Below are 24510 nucleotides of genomic sequence, written 5' to 3'. Positions count from 1 at the left end.
CATATAAAGAGAAAATCTAAATGGAGAAACAAAATCTTGATCTTTTATCTATCTATGATATATTTGTATGTTGACTTTGGAGAATATTTCAAAGAATTCATAAAATTTTATAAAAATTTACTTTTACTTTTTAGTGAATAATTTGCATTGAATTAAATAAAATGAATTCCTTATCCCTCATCATCTTTATGAACTGTTGGTGAATTTAGGTGTTTAACTTACTCTGAATAAATGAGTGAACTAATTATTGAAGAAAGATATAAAATGAAAATTTCAAAATGTGGTGGAATATTACTCATGATGCATACAACGATACCAGCTTAATTTTCTCCAAAATAAACAGATTACAGATGTATCACAGTGGTCTATTCATTAGACTATTTCACCTGATTATAATTCCCATAATTACAACATAGGTAGAGCTATCTGTTCAGTTTAGAGAAGATGAACTAAGTTTTCAAAGTTTCCTTTGGAAGATGTCAATAAAATTAAATTAGAAACCAAAACCCAAATAGGAATCGCTACCCAAACTTCACTTGACATATTTGTAATATGGTATGTATGACTAAAAATAATGGAAGGCAAAACAAATAAACAATGAATTTTAGGTTAGATCTCATAGAATTATCTAAAATTTACTAATATAAAATCAGTTATATTGTAGCCATTGAAATTCCTATCCTTTTTTTACACCTAGATGCCTTATCACATTTTTATGTCACCACAAGAGACATGAACCTCAAAGAATTAGATACAAATAAAACTTTTGAAAATGAGAAAATATTTTTTAAATTTTTAAATGTCAGTGTTTTCAGAAAAATTTAAACCAGCATTCCCACACTGGGCTTTTCTATGGTTTTGGAATACGGTTAGTGTTCCACAATTGTGGGTTATTGATAAATGATTAAATCTTTAGGAGGTGTATCTAGTGTGAGACCCTTAGGTCTATGGAGGCATGCCCTGGTAGGGGGTTGAGGGACTCCAGTCTCTTCTTGTTTACTGCCTCATGAAGTAAGTAGTTTCTTCTACCAGACACTCACATTATTATGTGCTGCCCTCTCCAGGGGTTCAAAGCAACAGGGCCCTTCAATCTTGCACTGCAACCTACAGAACTGTGAGTTGAAACAAACCTTTTCCCTCTACCAGTAAATTGCCTCAGATATTTCAATGTAGAGATAGAGGGCTAACTAATACAAGTTTTATAGAACACTTTCTTCTAGAAAAATCAAAGAAAGGGGTTTAGTGGCCAGATAAGATTTCAAAATGCTAGACAGATTTATTTCTCCTCTTACATATCCCTAGTGCAATATATTATAATCAAGGAGAAGTCCTCTAATAAGCATAATATTAATTTTATTTAGCACAGAATATCCCAAACTTATTTTACCATCTATTTTTGTTTATATAGTATATCATGAAATCCTTTGTTACTTTTGTAATCTGTATTCTAAATTCCCAAAATAAGATGATTTGTTTTGTTTTGTTTTTCCATGTACTGTTTGTAGATGTTTATATTAGCCTGATTACAAATCTGTAGGCTGGAGTAACATATCTGGGGAGAGATTTCGGATTTTGCTGTAATAGGAATTTTCTATCTCTGTTTTGAATTTTTATGATGGAGGAAAAATATATCAGCTATAAACATGTTTTCTTTTTAGGATGCTATATAGATTTCTCCTTTTTCTTAGGGTATAGAAAGCTAAAGAAGAACATTGTTGTAATCCTAACAATGAGAAAATACTGGATGATCTATAAAAATGTAAATTTCCTTGAAACCTTCAGAGAACTGAGGTGGTAAGACTACAAAGAAAATTGAGTTCCAAAAGTGACAGACACCACCAAAGTTAGCCAGAACAGAAAACAGAGCACAAAAGATGAAGAGTCTTCTATAGGAACAAATAAGAAGAATCAGCCAAAAATTTTAATGAATTATTGAAAGTTAAATATGGGCTAACATAAGTTTAGAAATACCTAAAAGCACAGAACAAGGAGACCTGCACTCAATTATAGACTCTTATATTGATCTTTACTAGTTGCTCATGGGAAAGAATGAGGGCAGGGAAGGACACTTCAGTGATAAAGCATGATGGAGGTAGAACAATGTCAAAATATAGTCCACTTACTCAACTTGTCTCTGTAGGAAGAAATAAGCTTTACACTACTGAAGGAGGGGCAGCAATCTGTCTTATCCCAGGACCCAGTTAAAAAAAAAATAAATGCTTTCTGTAGAGGCAAAACTCCTCAGCATCTAGGAAAGATTCACAAACCTTCTTTCCTGACTCAAGGAACCAAAGATCATGATTTGGGGGCGAGTGGTCTGCCTCCAGGGAAAGGTCATTAAAGGTATTTCATTTCCAGCGGCAATAAGGAACAGAAAAAAAATGCATCTGCTGTTTAAGATGCTTCAAGGATTAAAGTCTAAACATGGTTGTCACTCATAGGAGAACAACAAGAATGATAACAAGGCCTCATTCCTGACATACAGGCTCACATGTCTAAGACTGAGCCCACACCAGAAGTCCCTTCACTCAACATGAACTTAGTGTTGTTCAACAAGAAACAGCAGTCTAACACTTTTAGAGATGAAAGACTACCGAGAGAGACTTTGGGTTGTTACTTGCACAAGTCCTGTAAGCTGATGATGGAGCAGAAAAAGTGAGAGGAATCTCTGGAATCACAGGGCTTACTCTCACACATGGATCTCACACATGGTTCAAGTAGCCCTCCACTAAAGAAGTTGGGGATGAGGGTACCAAGATCAAAAACCCAAACATAGCTCAACTAATTATTGTCATCCTAAGAGAAAAAGATTTCTATTCATTTCCAGCTATAAATGTTCTTCACATCAAATTCAGCTCTGTGTGTGTGTGTGTGTGTGTGTGTGTGTGTGTGTTATCAGCCTCAGCTTCCTGAGCTGCTGGAATGACAGGTGTGCATCACAGAGGCTTTATAATAACTATGATTTAGTATGTTGAAAAACAAGAGTGGTAAAGTTAAGAACATATGTAAATGTGATGAGCCTTTTCAGTAAAAACATGGAAATTATCACAAAGAGTAAAATCAATACTCCTGAAAAATTAAAAATAAGCAAAACATAAAATATCAAACTATGCTATCTAAGATGAAGAATTACTTTGACAGGCATCACATATCTGAGGAAGAAATTTGTGAACGTAAATTGAAGGCTGATTAAAAAAAAAAACTCTCCAAAATGAAACAGAATTAAAAAAAACTACTGAGCAAATCACATAAAAGCTGAGACAACATTAAATTGCCTACATGTGTTAATTTGACAAAGAATATGGAAGAAAAAAATGCTGGAGACTAGATGATACATTTCCAAATTTAACTAAAGCCCAAAATGCTCACAGAATTCTATACAAGAGTTTTTGAACACAAAAAATTTTATAAAAAATAAAAAAATACCTAGACAATCATAATTAAATTTTTATATAAACAAAAATAAACAGTCAATTTTGAAAGCTATCACAGAAAAAAGGAAATACTGCATATGTAGGAACAAAGGTAAGAATCACAACAGATTTCTCACCAAATACTATGCAAGCCAGAAGATGATAGGGTGACATCTGTTAAATACAAAAAGATAGAATGAATCCTTCAAATAGAACTCAAATCCAGCAAAAAGTCTTCTGAGAAAAAAAGTGAAAAGCAATGCTGTAAGAAAACAAATGCTAATCAAATTTACTACTGGAGTAGCTTCATAATGAGAAATCTTAAGGTACATCCTTAGGCTGAAGACGTTTGATAGCATGGCAATTTGAGTTTATAGAAAGAAATAAAAAGCAACATGAATAGATAAAAAATATAAGATAACAACTTTTTTCTTTTGTAATATCTTTAAGAAAAACAATTGGTTGTCTAAAATAATGAAAATAGCAAAGCACTGTAAGATTTATTACCAATGTAGAAGGAACATGTAACCAAAAATAACACAAATTATAAGAGAGAGGGAATTAAAGCATAGTTTGTATGTAATTGCCACTATGAATGAGGTGGTGGTGTGATATTATCTCAAGGTACATTGTGACAAGTTAAATATTCATATTATACATACTAAAAACTAAAAAGTGCCCAATAAAACAATTTTAAAATACACAATTACTAATCCAAAAGAAGAGATGGACTAGAATAATAAAAGGACTTATTTATGTTTTTTTCATTTAATCATTTTAGCTAATGAAAGTATTACTGCCTCACACCATTTCCATAACATAATGTCTTTTCTGTATCAGTAAATTCTTGTGGATTTAGTAGTTCATAACTTCATTGTAACTACAGTAGAAAATATATTTTATTGTCAAATAAATGTATAAATAAACTTGTACAGGAATAAAAAATACTTGAGTTAAAAAGGCAGAAGAAAATTATGTGATGATGAAAAATATTTCTCTTTGTCATTTATGCATATGTATGTTTCAGAGGAAAAACCATTTAAATCTAATCACATTGGTAATTATATTAAACATAAATGATCAAAACATTCAATTAAAAGGCCAAACTTGTAAGATTCAAGTAATATAATAAAAAATTAAAGAGCAGATATTACAATGGATACCACAGATAAAAGTGATCATAAGAAACTATTACAAATAACTATGGTCTAAAAAATTGGATAACTGAAAGGAAATAGATAAATTCCAAGAAACATGCACACTGACAAGACTGAATAAAAAAAATATAATAAAAATCCTGACTGGCCAGAAGTAGAGGTGCACATCTATAATCACAGTGTACTTGGGAGGCTGAGGTAGGAGGATCACAAGTTCAAAGCCAGGCTCAGCAAATTATCAAGCCCTAAACAACTCAGTGAAATCCTGCCTTAAATTAAAAACTAAAAAGGGCTTGTTTTGTGACCTAAAATGTTTAAGTGCCTGTCAGTTCAAAGTCTGGTGAGAGAAACAGAGAGAGAAGAGAGAAATAGAAATTCTAAACAGACCAATTACACATAAATAGCCATCAAACCTCTCCCCCCAAAATAAAAGCTGAACATAGAAGCTTAAATGACTGAATTATAGTAAATATCCAAATAACTAATGCAATTCTTAAATTTCCAAATAATAAAGGTAGAGGTAGGTAATCCTTTCAAAACCATTTAATGAGTGTGGCATCATCCTAATACCAACACTGGCAAAAAGCAACACAAAAAAGAAAACTACAGGCTAATATCTCTAATGCACATATATACCAAAAAACTGCAATAAAATAATACCAACCTGAATTTAGCAACACATTATAGAAAAGCATACATCATCAACAAGTGGGATTTGTCCCTAGAACTGAAGGTTAGTTTAACTTATGGGAAACAAACATTGTGATCTGTCATGTTAACAGAACAAAAGATAAAAATCACATAATCATGTCAATAATAGCAGGAAAAGCACTTGGTCAAGTTTAGCATTTTTCAAGATAAAAAATTTCAGTAAGGCAGATACTAGAGGAATATTCTCAACAGAAAAAAGGCCATTTGTGAAAAGTCTACAGATGATATAATCAATGAGGAAAAACTGACAGCTTTTCCTCTAAGTTCTGAAAAAAGGCAAAGATGTTCATTCTTGTCATTTCTGTTCAAGATAGTACTAGAAGAACTAGCAAGAACAGTCTATCAATAAACAAAACAAAACAAAACAAAAAACACCCAAATTAGACTTATTTGTGTATGATATTACTTTGCATGAAAAAAATGTTAAAATTTCACTGAATACAGTCATATATAATAACAATATAAAAAAAATTTGGAAAATCCAAATAGATTTGGAAATGAAACAACAATTTTTAAATTATCTATGACTCAAAGAGAAAAAAGACACCAGGGAAATTATAAAATTGTATAAAGATGAAGAAAGAAGATATGAAAATTTATGGGACAATAATAAAACAATGCTTAGGAAAAAGAACTACGAATGTTAAAAATGAGAATTTCAATAATCTAAATTTCTATATAAAGTTATTAGAAAAAGAACAAATCAAATCATTATCAGGAGAGTAAAAGAAATAATAAATACAAGAAAAAATTACTAAAATTTAAAAGAGAAAATAATAAATAAAATCAATGAAAATTAAATCTAATTCTTTTAAAAAATTTTTAAAAATTGATAATCACCTAAATGTGTTGGTAAATAAAGAAACAAAGGGATACAAACTACCAGTGCCAAGAATCTCGGTGGAAAATTAGTAAAGATCAATTAGACTTATAAAATAAAACCTCAGAAGCAGATGTCCCAGTCTATTAAAGATGTAAGAAGTAAGACAAATAATTTTTTTCTTTTTATATAGTATATATCTTATTAGTTTGTACTAATACATTCTCATGTTAAAAATGCAATTTAGTGGAAGAATCTTCCATTTGATATTTGAATCCTCTGAACACAAACAGAACTAAACATTAAAAAATAAGCAAACAAATAAAACCCTCACTTGGATAACAGAAAAAAAAAAGACAAGTTAAACAATAATTATTTTTTCTTGTTTTAAAGGTGGACCTAATATGGTTTTCTTTTTAAAAGCCTCCCAAGACAAAAAGCAGCTTAAAACCTAACTACAAGGAATGTTTTTTAAATGATTTACTAAACTACCAGTCTCCAGCACCATTTTCTGTTTTATTTTTATCATTATTATTATTATTAGTTGTTCAAAACATTACATAGTTCTTGACATATCATATTTCATACATTTGATTCAAGTGGGTCATTAACTCCCATTTTTACCCCGTATACAGATTGCAGAATCACATCGGTTACACATCCACGTTTTTACATATTGTCATACTAGTGTCCGTTGTATTCTGTTTGCAGGCTCTTCTTTGTCTATTTCTTCTCTTGCTGTTTTCACTGTTCCTGCTGCACCATTTTCATTATGGTCATCATCACCATCAAATTTTGTTTTCTTGCCCTGAAACTCTACTTTTCCCTTAGACCCAGGCTGGGCAGCTTTATTAGCTTTTCCTTTTCCTTCAAATCTGCGACCTTTTGACTTCCATTTGTCTAGGGATTCTTGTTGATCTCCTATGATTTTTTTTTTTCAAAGTTGCTTTTTCCACACCTCCTAGTACTTCCTAAGTCACTTTTTTGTCCCTTAAGTGTAGGTTACCATTGTCTGCACCTTTGGTTTTATCCAGGGCTTCCTTGGCTTTTTCTTTAAAGAGAATAATTTCCTCTTTTGCTCCTCTGATAAATTCTATCCATTTTATTTCACCATGATTTGAACAAAGGAAGTGCAGATCTTTTCTATGAGTCTGGTCATCTAAGTCACCTGAAAATTTTGGCAAACGTGATCTTCTGGAAATTTCATTTCAACATCTTCTGCTAACTTTTGTTTTTCTTCTTGCTCTTGTTTAGCTTTTAACTTAGCTTTCCACTTTTCCTTCCTTCCTTCCTTCCTTCCTTCCTTCCTTCCTTCCTTCCTTCCTTCCTTCCTTCCTTCCTCCTCCTCCTCCTCCTCCTCCTCCTCCTCCTCCTCATTCTCCTTCTTCTTTCTCCTTCTTTTCAAAGTAATCTTCCTTAAAAAGTATTAGCAGATCTGTGTCTTTGTACTTTTGGCCAGGGGTCTCTGCAAACTCCTTAGCAGAGTCAACACTATCAAACACAGCAAATACTGATCCCTTCAATGCTTTGTACTATGTTCTTCTCATCTGAATATTCATTACTTAATCTTTATCTTCTAGCCATTCTTTTATGTCTTCAAGGGAAGCATGAGCTGAGAAGCCTTTAATATAAACAAATCTGTGTTTTACATCATTTTGATACTCCTAGGTCACATCTGGGAGGGGTTTGCTTAGAGATCTTCAGATTTTAGTTTTGTCTTCATTGATTGTCAGAGGTTCTGCTTTAGATTTGCTCAACGCTTTCACTATTATATTAAAGTCTGTTGTTAGATGGTTTAACATGTTGAATTTTATCATTATTTCCAAAGGTACCCAGCCTTCATTCAATTTGATCTGTTCCTTTAAAAAAATTGTCTCTCGGCAAATTGAAGTCTCCAAATAATATTCCATTTGATGACAGATTTTGGCCTCCAGAGCAGCCATTTTTTTCATTATCACCACTTTCAGTCCTTGTGGCTATCTAACGGCAATACAATGTCTGCACTTCACAGTGTCGCTGGCTGGCCTAAGACAAATTCTTGATAGATCTTCTGGGATACAGAAAAGTAGGGAACACTTCAGCACAAATTTTATGAAGCCATAATTATCCAAATACCAAAAGCAAACAAAAAGATCATAAGAATAGAAAAACTACATATATATATATATATATATATATATATATATATATATATATAATGTCCCTTTTGAAAATATGCACAAAACAACTTAACAAAACAGTAGCAAATCAACCCAGCAATAGGTAAAAAAGGATTTTGCATCCTAACCAAGTGGGCTTTATCAAAGGAATGAAAAGCTGGTTGACCTTTCACAATCAAACTGTATAAAATAGCATATCATTAGATGAAAAAAAGAAAGAAGAACTACTTAAGATATTTTCTTTTGAAAGGAATCAACATTCATTCATGACAAAAAAACTCTCCAAATGACTTGAACATCTTCACACTGACAATGTTAAATTTGGAAAAATCTTCCTTCTAAAATCATACTTGATGGTCAAAGACTAAATACTTTCCCCAAACCCTAGAAAAATGCAGAGAAACCTGCTTTTCCTGCTTATGTTCAAATGTGCTCTGAACAACTTAATTTGTGTATTAAAAGAAGTAAAGGATATACAATGTATAGAGATTAAAAAGGAAGAATTAAAACTAGCTCAATTCATAGAAAACATGATTATCTCCATATAAAATCATCAGATATATTAAAAATAGCTATTAGAGCTAAAAAGTGGAGTTTTAAAGGTAAGAGGATATAGTGCAGCATACAAAAAATCAATTATACTTCTATAAACTAAGAATTTAAAAGTGAATTGAAATATACAATTTATAGTAGAATTAAGAACAGAAACTAGGAAGGCATAAATTCATCAAAATGTGTGCAAACGTTTCACTGTGAAAACTACAAAGCTTTAATGAGAGCAATTAAAGAAAACCTAATTAAATAGAGAGATACACTGTGTTCAAGGATATTCTAAAAATCTCAATTCTCCCCAAATTGATTAACAAAATCACAATTATACAAAACAAAACCACAACAGCCAGTGTTACAGATTGATAAACTGCTGCTAAAATTTATATGGAAAAATAAAAGATTTTTTAATGAAAGAAATGAAAATAAAGAGAAAAAAAGAAAGAAAGCAAAAAATAAAATCCGACATTCTCACGTTACCTGATTTTGAGACTATGTATAGCACTCCACTGACCAAGGCAGTGTGTCATTGGAGAAAGAATAGTTGCATCAATCAGTGAAACAGATTACAATATAATATTAAATGTATTAACAAAATTTTAAATTATTGGAAAAATATTAAGAAAATTTAATAGAAAAGGATAGTCTTTTTAATAAATAATGCTAGAAAATTTGAACATCCACATTTGAGAAAATGAAGACAATTCTATCTAACATCATGGAAAAAATTCTGTATAAAATAAATCTATTTAATAAACCCGCTCCCCACCTCATATTGCTCATATTGCTGAGAAGGGAAGATGAGAAATTTTGAGCTCCAACCAGCAACATGATGAGCAACACAAAAAGAAGGACTCTAGAGCCTGTGACTACTATCTTTGTGCTCAATACATACCTCAAGAAAAACATAAAACATATTTATGTGTGGTGAGCCATTTCTGTGTACTGTGGCCGCCATTACAAGATGGCGCTGATAAGCGCCGTGGCCTGTGATAAACAACTCCTTATTTTGGGAGAGTTGGCAAGTAGCTGTAAAACACCCTATGAGAAAGATCCACGTGGCAGTTGTGCATTGGGGCTTTATCTGCTTTATTAAGGCTGGGGCACATAGTAGTAGTAGTAGTAGTAGTAGGAGTAGTAGTAGGAGTAGTGGCAGTAGTAGTAGGAGTAGCAGTAGGAGTAGTAGTAGTAGTAGAGAGAAACAAGCTAAAAGACATGTCTAAACAAAGGCCTGAATAAACTGCTGAAGGAAGAATCCTGTGTCGTGTTTCCTTTGCTGGCGAGGGGACGCGGCATTTATGTACCTAAATGTTAAAGCTGAAATGTGAGTCCTAGAAGATGGAGAAGTCGAGGAAATTTCTTTCCAAGCTGCTCAATGGTGTGAGACCAGGAATGCAAATAAACAGCTTCTCAGTGAAGTGGGTGAAACAAGGAATTTTACTGGTATTTAATACTGGACTCTCAGAATAGCTTAAAGACTCAGAAGGTTGGCTATAATAAAATAAAAGAAACCCTATCACCAGTGCTGGTGGCCACCCAAGTGGATCCACCCTAGGCAAATTGGGGAAGAGGACTAAAACAACCTGCATTTCAGGTGGCACCATAATGTGTCTTGATATGGAAAAAGCAGAGATCCAGGACACTGTTGAACTGATCCAGTGGGTGAGTAACTATATCTTGATGTAGGAAAGATGCTGCATATGGATAGCCAATGCAGATGTCAATTTTTCCACTGTGCTATGTCAGCCGGCAGTTGGTGCCCAGACCTGTGCAATCCAAGCTGTTTGAAAAACAGACCAAGCCAAGGTCTGCACCATGACTCAGAGTGCAACTAGAAAATCAAGAAAAATTCAGGTGGAGAGTGATTCACCAAGGGGAATACAGGACATCCAAACCAAAAGATTCCAGATTCCTTTCAAACCTTTTGAATCTGGAGGCTCATAGGACCAGCTGGGGGAAGTCTAAGAATTTTGATAGGGTGGGTGGGAATGACTGTGTACTTGTGACTGAGCCAGAGAGGCTGGAAAGGACAAGACCCACAGGTGGCAGAGGGGTGAAGGACTGGCTTCTTCACCACTCAAGCAGAACCCAGGGTGACTCCTGGGGTTCAGAATCCCAGTGTGGATCTCTTGCTGGGCTCGGGAGGGTGCTGATTTAAAATCTTCAGATGAATTGCCATTCAGTGAAACACTGGAGGACTAAGTAGACCTAAATCACACCTTCAGAGAAAACCCCCACAGAGAGTGGAGAAGACAACATTCTCCAACCTGCTCCCACCTCATATTGCTCATATTGCTGAGAAGGAAAGATGAGAAATTTTGAGCTCTAACCAGCAACATGATGAGCAATAAAAAAAGAAGAAGGACTCTAGAGTCTGTGACTACTAACTTTGTGCTCACTACATACCTCAAGGAAAACATAAAGACACTTGGAAACAGACAACCAATATCATGGATAATTTTTGAACAACTGCAATTAAAAAGAATTCCTTAATTTTCCATCAAGGAACCCTCCCCAACCTCTGGTGAGACTGCAAATTGGAGCAACCAATTTGAATGGTTCCTGGACATATGTATATAAACATATGTGTGTCACTTTTCTCATTTCTAGCAGTTTTGAAGGTAGTTATTTTCATGTCTTTGTCTTTTGAGGGCTATGGTTTTTGATTAGTATATTTTGGTTTTGTTTTGTATTTTTTTCACTTGTCCATATCTCTTGATTCTCTTTCTATCTTTTCTTTTGCTAACAGCCAAATTCTATTGTATTCTCTTTCATACTTCCTTTAATTTTTTACTTCTGCTCCTCTCCTCCTTTCTCATAATCATCACATCCAACATCTCTTCTGCATTCTCCTTCTTCACTGTTGGAAATAGCAAACCTTTTTACATACTTTCTGTTTTTACAGATGGCAATTCTTTACCATTTCTGTCTATTAAAGCAATTAATATTGTAGATGGCATCATAGGAACTATTTAGCTTAACACTATATATTGTCTGCATTAGTTGTTGTTATTTGTCTCCCCATAAAAAAATGAGGTAATATAAACTTTTAGCAACATGGTAAGTTTATAGGTAGAAGTTCTGTCAACTCAATTCATACAGATATATAGATAGACACACAAACAATATGAAAAAACAAGGGAACAAATCATTCTATATGAGCCAAAATATCTCAATGACAGGATCCACTAATATGACAGTGGAGAAAATGATCTGTCAGATAAAAGACAATGCAATGGGTTGAATCATTACGTTGAGAGAAAATTACAAATGAGAGAAAATACAGAAAGTGAAAGATAATTTCAATAAAGAAAGGGAGATTCCGAAAAAGAACCAAATGGAGCTCCTCAAAATGAAGAAATCAATAAATCAAATTAAAAATGTAATAAAAAGTGCATCACCAGAATACTAGATCACTTGGATGATAGAGTTTCATGCAATGAAGACAAAATATATACACTTGAACATAAAGTTGTTCATGGAGAAAAGTTGTTAAGAGGTCATGAACATAATTTTCAACAAATATAGGATACAATGAAAAGGCCATATTTAAGATTCATCATCAGATAGGGGAAGTCTCTGAAATACAAACTAAAGGAATGCACAATCTTTTCAATGAAACAGTATCTGAAAATTTCCAAACCTTAAGAATAAAATGGAAAATCAAATACAGGAATCATATAGGACTCTAAATATATAAAATTACAACAGATCCACATCAATGGAGTTTATTATAAAAATGTCCAACATACAAAATAAGGATAGAATTTTAAAGACTGCTCAAGCAAAACTACAGGTCACATTTAGAGGTAAACAAATCCAGATTTCAGGTGATTTTTTTTTTTTTAGTCTAGACTCTAAACACTAGGAGGTCTTGGAATCATATACACCAAGTTCTGAAAGAAATAAAAACTACTATATGCAGCAAAATTAAGCTTCAGATTGAAAGATGAAATAAAAACCTTCTACAGTGAACAAAAATTAAAAGAATTCAAAACTATAAAGCCTGCACTACAAAACATACTTATAAAATATTTCAGGAAGAAATAAAAAATAAAATTAAAAACCATCAGAGGGAGAAACTACATTAGAAAAATAGTCAATAAAATGAGAAACTGAATATAAATTAAAAACCATAAATAAATAAAAATAACAGAGATTAAAAATGATTTCTGTAAAATAACATTCAATGTCAATGGCCTAAACTCATCAACTAAAACACAGACTGGCAGATTGGATTAAAACACAAGACCCAACAATGTGCTGTCTCCAAAAGACTCAACTCATAGACAAAGACACTTCCGGTAAAAAGACTGAAAAAAACATATCAATAACATGGATCTCGTAAAGAAGCAGAGGTCCCTGTGCTCATATCAGATAAAGAGGACTTCAAGCCTAATTTAATCAAAAGGGGAAAAGAAGGCCATTTCATACTACTTAAGGAAATTGTACATCAACAAGTAATAACAATCTTAAATATTTATGCACTAAATAATGGAACATCTATGTACATCAAATAAACCCTTCTCAATGTCGAGACATAAACAGATCACCACACAATAATACTGGATGACTTTAACATGCCTTTCTTATCAGTGGCTAGGTCTTGCAAGCAAAAAACAAAATAAAAATCTATAGAATTAGGAAATGCATTTAATAATTTAGACTTAATAGACATATAGAATATTTCATTCATCAATATCCATCAATTACTGAATACACTTTCTTCCCACCCACACATGGATCCTTCTAAAATTGACCATATCCCAGACTACAAAGCAACTCTTAACAAATAAAAAAATAAAGATAATAACTTACATTTTATCAGATAATAATAGACTGAAGTTAGAAATCCAAGATAAGATAAAAAACAGAAGCTACTCTACACCTGAAGATTAATGAATGTTGAATGTTGAATGGATAGCAGAAGATACCAGAAATGGAATAAAAAAGACTTAGAGGTAAATGAGAATAGTGACACAATGTATCAAAATCTCTGGGACACTCTGCAGGCACTTCTAACAGGAAGTATAGCATTCAGCTCATTCATTACAAGAACAGAAAGTAACTAAATGAATACTCAAACATTACATATAAAGGCCCTAGAAAAAGAAGTAGAGCAGTAGAAGACTGCAGTAGAAGACAAGAAATAATTAAAACCAGGATCAAAATCAATAAAATTGAAACAAATAAAAAAACAATTCAAAAAAATCAATGAAACAAAAGTCAGTTCTTTGAAAAAAATAAATAAAATAGATAACATTTAGCCAACTTAACCAAAAGAAAAAAGAAAAAAATCCTCAGATTAGTAAAATTCATGATGAAAAGGAAATATTACCTCAGATAATACTGAAATATGGAAGATAATCAGAAAGTATGTTGAAAATTTATAATCCAATAAATTAGAAAATCTTGAAGACATCAACAAATTTCTAGAGACATATTACTTACTCTAATTAAATCAGGAGTACATAGAAAATTGAAACAGATCAATTTTAAGCAAGAACTTGAAATCATCCTCAAAAACCTATCAAAAAAGAAAAGCTCACGACCAGACAGTTTCTCAGTGGAGTTTAACCAGACAGTAAAAGAAGAACTAACATGACTCCTCCTCAAAATATTCCATGAAATAGAAAAGGAGAGAACCCTTCCAAAAGATTCTGTGAAGATAGTATCACCCTGGCACCCAAACCAGGCAAAGACACACCAAGGAAAGCAAACTTCAGACCAATATCCCTAATAAACATAGATCTACAAATTCTTAATTAACATACTGGCAAATCACACACAGAAACATATTTTAAAGGTAGTGTGCCATGAGCAAGTGGATTTTATCTTAGAGATGCAAGGTTAGTTCAACATATGGAAATCAATAAACATAATTCATCACATTGGGCAGGGCTTGTGGCTCAGTGGTAAAGCACATGCCTAGCATATGTGAAGCACTGGATTTAATTCTTAGCATCACATATAAATATGTAAAATAAAGGTCCTTTGACAACTAAAAATATATTTTAAAAAGTTTCATCATAAAAACAGAGAAGAATAACATGATTACCTCAAAAGATGCCAAAAAAGCATTTGAAAAAATACAGCATCCATTCATGCTCAAAACACTAGAAAAACTAGGAATATAAGGAAAATACATCAATATTGTAAAAGTTATATATGTTAAACCCAAGGCCAATTTCATACTAATCAGAGAAAAATTGAAAGCATTTCTTCTAAGAACTGGAACAAGACATGGATGCCCAATTTTACCACATCCAATCAACATAGCCCTTGAAACTATAATCAAAGCAGTTAAACAGAAAAAAGAAATTAAAGAGATATTAATAGGAAAAGAAGAACTCAAACTATCCTTATTTGTTGATAACATGATTCTATATTTAGAAGACCAGAGAAACTCCACCAGAAAAAAATTCTAGAACTCATAAATGATTTCAGCAAAGTAGCAGAATATAAAATTCACATCCATTAATCAATTGCATTTCTATACACAGGTGACAAATCAACTGAAAAGGAAGTTAGGAAAACAATCCCATTCACAATAGCTTCTAAAAAGAAAATAAAATATTTGAGAATTGAGGTAACAAAAGAGGTGAGAGATCTCTATGATGAAAAGTACAGAACACTAAAGAAATAAATTGAAGAAGACCTTAGAAGATGGAAAGATATTTTATGTTCTTGGATAGGAAGAATTAATATTGTCAAAATGGCCATACTACCAATAGTGCTCTACAGATTTAACATAAATCCTATTAAAATTTCACTTATATTCTTCATAGAAATAGTAAAGGCAGTCATGAAAATCATTTGGGAAAAATAAGAGTCCCAGAATAGCCAACAAAATCCTTAGTAAGAGAATTGACGCAGGAGAACTTAAATTATGCTACAGAGCTATAGTAACAAAAACAGCATGATATCGGCACCAAAACAGCCATGAACACCAATGGAACAGGATAGAAGACACAAAGACAAACCCACATAAATACCATTATCTCATGCTAGACAAAGGTGCCCAAATCATACATTGGAGAAAAGATAGCCTCTTCAAAAAAATTATTGCTGGGAAAACTAGAAAGCCATATGTAGCAAAATGAAATTTCACCAATATTTCTCACCCTGCACAAAACTCATGTCAAAGTAGGTCAAAGACTTAGGTATTTGATCAGAAATTCTGCAACTACTCAAAGAAAAAAGTAAGTCCAACACTCCAACATGATGGCTTAGAAATTGACTTCCTCAACAAGACCCCTAAAGCATTATAAGTAAAGAAAAAAATCAATAAATATGATGATATCAAACTAACAATCTTTTTTCACAACAATGAATCAAGTGTGTGAAGAGTGAACTTACAAAATGGGAGAAATCTTTGCCACCTGAACCTCAGATAAGGCATTATTCTCAGAATGTACAAATAATTTAAAAAGGTTAACACCAAAACAACCCAATCAATAAATGGGCAAAGGAACTAAACAGATACTTCTTAAATGAAGAAATATGAACAGTCAAAAAATACATGAAAAAATGTTCAGCATTTCTAGTAATTTGAAAAATTCAAATTAAAACTCTAGTCGGCATGCCAATTATCAGGAATACAAGTAGCAATAAATGTTGGCAAGGATGTGGGGAAAAGAGTACACTCATATATTGTTGGTGGGACTGCAAATTAGTGCAATTACTCTTGAAAGCTGTATGGAGATTCCTCAAATCTAGCACTAGAAATGAAATCAATAATTGACCTGTTATAACACTCCTGAGTATATATCTAATGGAGTTAAAATCAGCATACTACAGTGATGCTACGTGGTCAGCCCACTGAGGAAGCCAGCGGCCACCATCTTGGAGAGCTGACGTCACCATTGCCAGTTTTTGATAGATTGCAGCAGTGATAGAACAGGTCTGTGACATTTAGACCATCTCCCATGCTTCGGGGAAATCACATAAAATCTCTCCCCAGCTTTCTGGGGGCGTGATTAACAGAGTGAGCATGAATAGAGGCCTGGGGGAAAGGTAAAGGCACCTGACCTCCAACTCCCCCCTCCCACCAGCAGCGAAAATGAAACCTGTCTCGCCAGCTCTCAGAGGAGGGGCTAGCGGAGGGAATCAAAACAATAAGGTGCTGGTTCCCAAAAGCTGCACTCCATGTCCAGGAAAATGCAGGCCCAGAGGGTAGTTTGAACTGCCGAGAGGTATCACACTGGGAAAGGCCTGGCTGACAGGAGAAGCCAGGGGACTAGAAACCAGGAATAAACCTAAGCTAACAGGTTTTGAGAGACACCAGTGGGGGGAGGAGGGTGCGGCCTCACATGGATTGTTTCCTACAGCGAGAGGGCAAAATCTTGGCCCGGAAGGCACAGCACCACCTACTGGAAGCGAAGAAAATAGAAGCCTAACAGTGTCCCTTTTTTCTTTTAAATTTTTTTTAATTTTTTAATTTTAATTTTTTTCTTTTCTATAATTATACTATTATTTTTAAATGTAATTTTTATTTTACTGCATTTTATTGTTATTTCTTTTTATTATCATTTCCTTTTCTATTCTCTTTCTTTCCTCTCTCTTTCTCTTTCTTGGTTTCCTTCCTTACCTTTTCCCCATCTTTCCTCGTAAGCATGACCACCCAGTTTATGTACAACTTACTAAATGCAAATAGATGAATACTATAAATCGGTCCATAGTCCACCTAAGCCCTTAACTATCCCCAAGTACTCCTGTCTATTCTCTTGTTAATATCTGCCTGCAACTCCCCAAAGAAGATAACATATACTAACCTCCATACCATCAAAGCACCGGACCTCAACATAAAATCCTCAGTTCAAACCTCAATTCTATACATGCCATCAAATTCTGTAAGCCTTTAATGAGACTAATGAATTTACCTTAAATCACAATTAGATCCAACGTCTCTAAACATTGTCTCCCAACACAAAGGAGAGATATTGGAACTATAAAAACCAAAACAAATTTAAATAAGAAAACAGAAACACAGTAGTCAAACAGAGTTGGAAAGTAATGTGAACAACATGAGAAAACAAGGGAAAAAAGGATTACAAACAATGCAGGACAACTTAAATTCACAGGAGAACCTAGAGGCATCAGAAAAATGGACAGAGAAAGAACTCAAGGCATACCTAACTCAGATGGAACGGAATCTTAGAGAAGACATTAGACAGCAAGTCCAAACAATGAAAGTATACTTTGAAAACGAATTACATAGGCAAATTCAATGGCAAAGAATGAGCTCTACCAGGAGACAGAGATTTAAAAAAAAAATCAAACAGTAATTCTAGAAATGCAGGAAACCATAAACCAAATTAAAAACTCAAACGAGAATATTACAAATAGATTAGATCAAATAGAAGTCTGAACATCAGATAATGAAGACAAAGTGTATCAACTTGAAAAGAATATAGTCAACACAGAAAGGATGCAAAGAAATCACCAGCAATCTATCCAAGAGATATGGGATGTCATAAAAAAAACAAACTTGAAAGTCATCGGGATAGAAGAAGGTTTAGAGGTTCAAACCAAAGGGATGAACAATCAATTGAATGAAATAATCCTAGAAAACTTCCCAGATGTGAAAGATGGAATGGATTGCCAAATCCTGGAAGCTTACAGGACCCCAAACATACAAAACCGTAATACACCAACTCCAAGACACATAATTATGAAGATATCCAACATACAGAACAAGGAGAGAATATTAAAAGCTACAAGACAAAGAAGGAAGATTACATTCAGGGGTAAAATAATTAGGTTAATGGCTGATTTTTCATCACAGACGTTGAAAGCAAGAAGATCCTGGAACAACATATTTCAAATGCTGAAAAATAATGGAATCCAACCAAGAATACTGTATCCACCAAAATTAAGCTTCAGATTTGACAATGAAATTAAAATATTTCACGATAAACAAAAGTTAAAAGAATTCACAGCCAGAAAACCAGCACTGCAAGGCATTTTGAGCAAAACACTACAAGAAGAGGAATTGAAAAACAGCACCCAAAACTAACATTGGGAGGTAATTCAGTAAAGGGAAGAAAAAAAATATAACCAAAAAGGAAAAATGAGCCATGTTAAAATAAATAAATAAATAAGCATGACTGGTAGTACAAACAATATATCAATAGTAACCTTAAACTTTAATGGCTTAAATTCATCAATCAAGAGACAAAGGCTAGTAACCTGGATTAAAAAAACAAATCCAACAATATGCTGACTTCGGGAGACTCATATGATAGGAAAAGACATACAAAGGTTGAAAGTGAAAGGTTGGGAAAAATCATACCACTCACATGGTCCTCAGAAGCAAGCAGGAGTGGCCATACTCATATCAAATAAAATCAACTTCAAACCTAAGGTAATCAAAAGGGATAAAGAAGGACACTATATACTGTTAAAAGGAACCATCCACCAACAAGACATAACAATTATCAATATGTATGTACCAAATAATGGTGCTGCAACGTTCATAAAACAAACTCTCCTCAAATTCAAGAGTCAAATAGACCACAACATAATAATTATGGGTGACTTCAACACACAGCTCTAGCCATTGGACAGATCCACCAGACAAAAGCTGAATAAAGAAACTATAGAACTCAATAACACAATCAATAACCTAGACCTAACCGACATATATAGAATATATCAACCATCATCAAGTGGATACACGTTCTTCTCAGTAGCACATGGATCCTTCTCAAAGATAGACCACATATTATGCCATAGGACAATTCTTAGTAAATATAAAGGTGTGGAGATAATACCATGCATCTTATCTGATCATAATGGAATGAAACTGGAAATCAATGACAAAAGAAGGAAGGAAAAATCCTGCATCACCTGGAAAATGAACAATATGTTACTGAATGATCCATGGGTTACAGAAGACATAAAGGAGGAAATCAAAAAATTCTTAGAGATAAATGAAAATACAGACACAACATATCGGAATCTATGGGACACAATGAAAGCAGTTTTCAGAGGGAAATTCATTGCCTGGAGTTCATTCCTCAATTAAAGAAAAAACCAACAAATAAATGAACTCACACTTCATCTCAAAACCCTAGAAAAAGAAGAGCAAAACAATAGAAAATATAGGAGAAGGCAAGAAATAATTAAAATCATCGGAAATCAACGAAATTGAAACAAAAAAAAAACATTGAAACAATTGATAAAACTAAAAGTTGGTTCTTCGAAAAAATAAATAAGATAGACAGACCCTTAGCCATGCTAATGAAGAGAAGAAGAGAGAGAACTCAAATTACCAACATACGGGATGAAAAAGGCAATATCACAACGGACACTACAGAAATACAGAAGATAATTAGAAATTATTTGAAACACTATATTCCAATAAAATAGAAGACAGTGAAGATATCAATAAATATCTTAAGTCATATGATTTTCCCAGATTGAGTCAGGAAGATACACACAATTTAAACAGACCAATAACAAAGGAGGAAATAGATATACAGCGGAGTTTTTACAAAACCTTCAAAGAAGAATTAATACCAATACTTTTGAAGTTATTTCAAGAAATAGAAAAAGAAGGAGATCTTCCAAATTCATTCTATGAGGCCAACATCACACTGATCCCGAAACCAGACAAAGACACTTCAAAGAAAGAAAACTACAGACCAATATCTCTAATGAACCATAGATGCAAAAATCCTCAATAAAATCCTGGCAAATCAAATACAAAAGCATATCAAAAAAATTGTGCAGCATGATCAAATAGGATTCATCCCTGGAATGCAAGGCTGGTTCAATATACGGAAATCAATAAATGGTATTCATCACATCAATATCTTAACGATAAGAACCACATGATCATCTCGACAGATGCAGAAAAAGCAGTTGACAAAGTAGAACATCCCTTTATGTTCAAAACACTAGAAAAACTAGGGATAACAGAACTTACCTCAACATTGTAAAAACTATATATGCTAAGCCTCAGGCTAGCATTATTCTGAATGGATAAAAACTGAAGGCATTTCCGCCAAAATCTGGAACAAGACAGGGATGCCCTCTCTCACCCCTTCTATTCAATTTAGTTCTTGAAATACTAGCCAGAGCAATTAGACAGACAAAAGAAATTAAAGGCATAAAAATAGGAAAAGAAGAACTTAAATTATCACTATTTGCAGATGATATGATACTATATCTAACAGACCCAAAAGGGTCTACAAGGACAATAAATGAATTCAGCAAAGTGGCAGGATATAAAATCAACACACATAAATCAAAGGCATTCCGGTATACCAGTGACAAATCTTCTGAAATGGAAATGAGGACAACCACCCCATTCACAATATCCTCAAAAAAAAAAAATAAAATACTCAGGAATCAACCTAACAAAAGAGGTGAAAGACTTATACAATGAAAACTACAGAACTCTAAAGAGAGAAGTTGAAGAAGACCTTAGAAGATGGAAAAATATACCCTGTTCGTGGATAGGAAGAACTAACATCATCAAAATGGCGATATTACCTAAAGTTCTCTATAGGTTTAATGCAATGCCAATCAAAATCCCAAGGGCATTTCTTGTAGAAATAGACAAAGCAATTATGAAATTCATATGGAAAAACAAAAGACCCAGAATAGCAAAAGCGATTCTAAGCAGGAAGTGTGAGTCAGGAGGTATAGCAATACCAGAGTTCGAACTGTACAACAGAGCAATAGTAATAAAAACAGCATGGTACTGGTACCAAAACAGGCGGGTGGACCAATGGTACAGAATAGAGGACACAGAGACCAATCCACAAAATTACAACTTTCTTATATTTGATAAAGGGGCTAAAAGCATGCAATGGAGGAAGGATAGCATCTTCAACAAATGGTGCTGTGAAAACTGGAAATCCATATGCAACAAAATGAAACTGAATCCCTTTCTCTCGCCATGCACAAAATGGATCAAAGAGCTTGATATCAAATCAGAGACTCTGCACCTGATAGAAGAAAAAGTAGGCTCCGATCTACATATTGTTGGGTTGGGCTCCAAATTCCTTAATAGGACACCCATAGCACGAGAGTTAATAACTAGAATCAACAAATGGGACTTACTCAAACTAAAAAGTTTTTTCTCAGCAAGAGAAACAATAAGAGAGGTAAATAGGGAGCCTACATCCTGGGAACAAATTTTTACTCCACACACTTCAGGTAGAGCCCTAGTATCTAGAGTATACAAAGAACTCAAAAAATTAAACAATAAGAAAACAAATAACCCAATCAACAAATGGGCCAAAGACTTGAACAGACACTTCTCAGAGGAGGACATACAATCAATTAACAAGTACATGAAAAAATGCTCACCATCTCTAGCAGTCAGAGACATGCAAATCAAAACCACCCTAAGATACCATCTCACTCCAGTAAGATTGCCAGCCATTATGAAGTCAAACAACAACAAGTGCTGGCGAGGATGTGGGGAAAAGGGTACTCTTGTACATTGCTGGTGGGACTGCAAATTGGTGCGGCCAGTTTGGAAAGCATTATGGAGATTCCTGGGAAAGCTAGGAATGGAACCGCCATTTGACCTAGCTATTGACCTTCTCGGACTATTCCCTGAAGAACTTAAAAGAGCGTACTCCAGGGATACTGCCACATTGATGTTCATAGCAGCACAATTCACAATAGCTAGACTGTGGAACCAACCCAGATATGCCCTTCAATAGATGAATGGATAAAAAAAAATGTGGCACTTATACACAATGGAGTATTATGCAGTACTAAAAAATGACAAAATCATGGAATTTGCAGGGAAATTGATGGAATTAGAGCAGATTATGCTAAGTGAAGCTAGCCAATCCCTAAAAAACAAATTCCAAATGTCTTCTTTGATATAATGAGAGCAACTAAGAACAGAGCAGGGAGGAAGAGCAGGAGGAAAAGATTAACATTAAACAGAGACATGAGGTGGGAGGGAAAGGGAGAAAAAAGGGAAATTGCATGTAAATGGAAGGAGACCTTCATTGTTATACAAAATTACAGATAAGAGTTTGTGAGGGGAATGGGAAAAAAAAAAACAAGGAGAGAAATGAATTACAGTAGATGGGGTAGAAAGAGAAGATGGGAGGGGAGGGGAGGGGGGATCGTAGAGGATAGGAAAGGTAGCAGAATACAACAGTCACTAATAAGGCATCATGTTAAAATGTGGATGTGTAACCGATGTGATTCTGCAATCTGTATTTGCGGTAAAAATGGGAGTTCATAACCTACTTGAATCTAATGTATGAAATATGATATGTCAAGAGCTTTGTAATGTTTTGAACAACCAATAAAAAAAATAAACCTCCTGGTGCAAATTTCAAAAAAAAATTCTACAGGAAAACATGGGAAGTATATTTTTGAGAATGGAGTAAGCAAAGACAACTTGGTTGTGCATAAAATATGCAAACTTTAAATAAAACATGTAAAATTTGTCTTTGTTAACATTAAATATTTGGGGTGTGTGTGTGGGGGGTGTGTGTATGTGTGTATGTTTGTGTGTGTGTGTGTGTGTGTTTTCAATTTGAAAGACAGTTGGAACCTCCTCAAACTACCGAGTGATTTTAGCAAGCTTAATCTACAATAGCCAATTGCTTTCCTATAAATCAGTAATGAACACATGGGATTTGAAATTAAAAGAAAAACACCATTTCTGTTAGCATGAATCCAAAATGAAATACTTGATTCTAACTCTATCAAAATATATACAATGTCTGTATGAGAAACTATAAAACTGTGATGAAAGAAATCAAAGAAATAAGTAGAGAGTCCACGTTGATATATAGGTCAACTCAATATTCTCATGATTTTCCCAACTCAACCTATAAATAAAAAATGCAATCTCAATTAATGCCTGCATTGAGTTATTTTGTGGATATTCACAAAATACATCAAAAACTGGAAATCCATATGCAACAAAATGAATCTGAATCCCTTTCTCTCGCCAAGCACAAAAGTTAACTCAAAATGGATCAAGGAGCTTGATATTAAAGCAGAGACAAGGCATCTGATAGAAGAAAAAGTTGGTTATGATCTACATACTGTGGGATCGGGCTCCAAATTCCTCAATAGGACACCCATAGCACAAGAGTTAACATCTAGAATCAACAAATGGGACTTACTTAAACTAAAAAGTTTTTTTCTCAGCAAAAGAAACAATAAGAGAGGTAAATAGGGAGCCTACATCCTGGGAACAAATCTTTACTCCTCACACTTCAGATAGAGCCCTAATATCCAGAATATATAAAGAACTCAGAAAATTAGACAATAAGATAACAAATAACCCAATTAACAAATGGGCCAAGGACTTGAATAGACACTTCTCAGAGGAGGACATACAATCAATCAATAAGTACATGAAAAAATGCTCACCATCGCTAGCAGTCAGAGAAATGCAAATCAAAACCACCCTAAGATACCATCTCACTCCAGTAAGATTGGCAGCCATTATGAAGTCGAACAACAATAAGTGCTGGCGAGGTTGTGGGGAAAAGGGTACACTTGTACATTGTTGGTGGGACTGCAAATTGGTGCAGCCAATTTGGAAAGCGGTATGGAGATTTCTTGGAAAGCTGGGAATGGAACCACCATTTGACCCAGCTATTCCCCTTCTCGGTCTATTCCCTAAAGACCTAAAAAGAGCATGCTACAGGGACACTGCTACATCGATGTTCATAGCAACACAATTCACAATAGCAAGACTG

At 33.8% G+C, this 24510-nt stretch overlaps 1 pseudogene; it reads right to left on the bottom strand.

Annotated features, from left to right (window-relative positions):
- Positions 1–6589: 6589 nt before the first annotated feature.
- On the bottom strand, positions 6590–16739 carry LOC144257133 (lupus La protein homolog; annotated as a pseudogene).
- Between the last annotated feature and the right edge of the window lie 7771 nt (positions 16740–24510).

The sequence above is a fragment of the Urocitellus parryii genome, chromosome 10 (genome assembly GCF_045843805.1).
Source record: "Urocitellus parryii isolate mUroPar1 chromosome 10, mUroPar1.hap1, whole genome shotgun sequence".
Classification (NCBI taxonomy): domain Eukaryota; kingdom Metazoa; phylum Chordata; class Mammalia; order Rodentia; family Sciuridae; genus Urocitellus; species Urocitellus parryii.
Note: the sequence above shows the minus strand (reverse complement) of the source record. Positions and strands in the feature narration are given on the sequence as shown.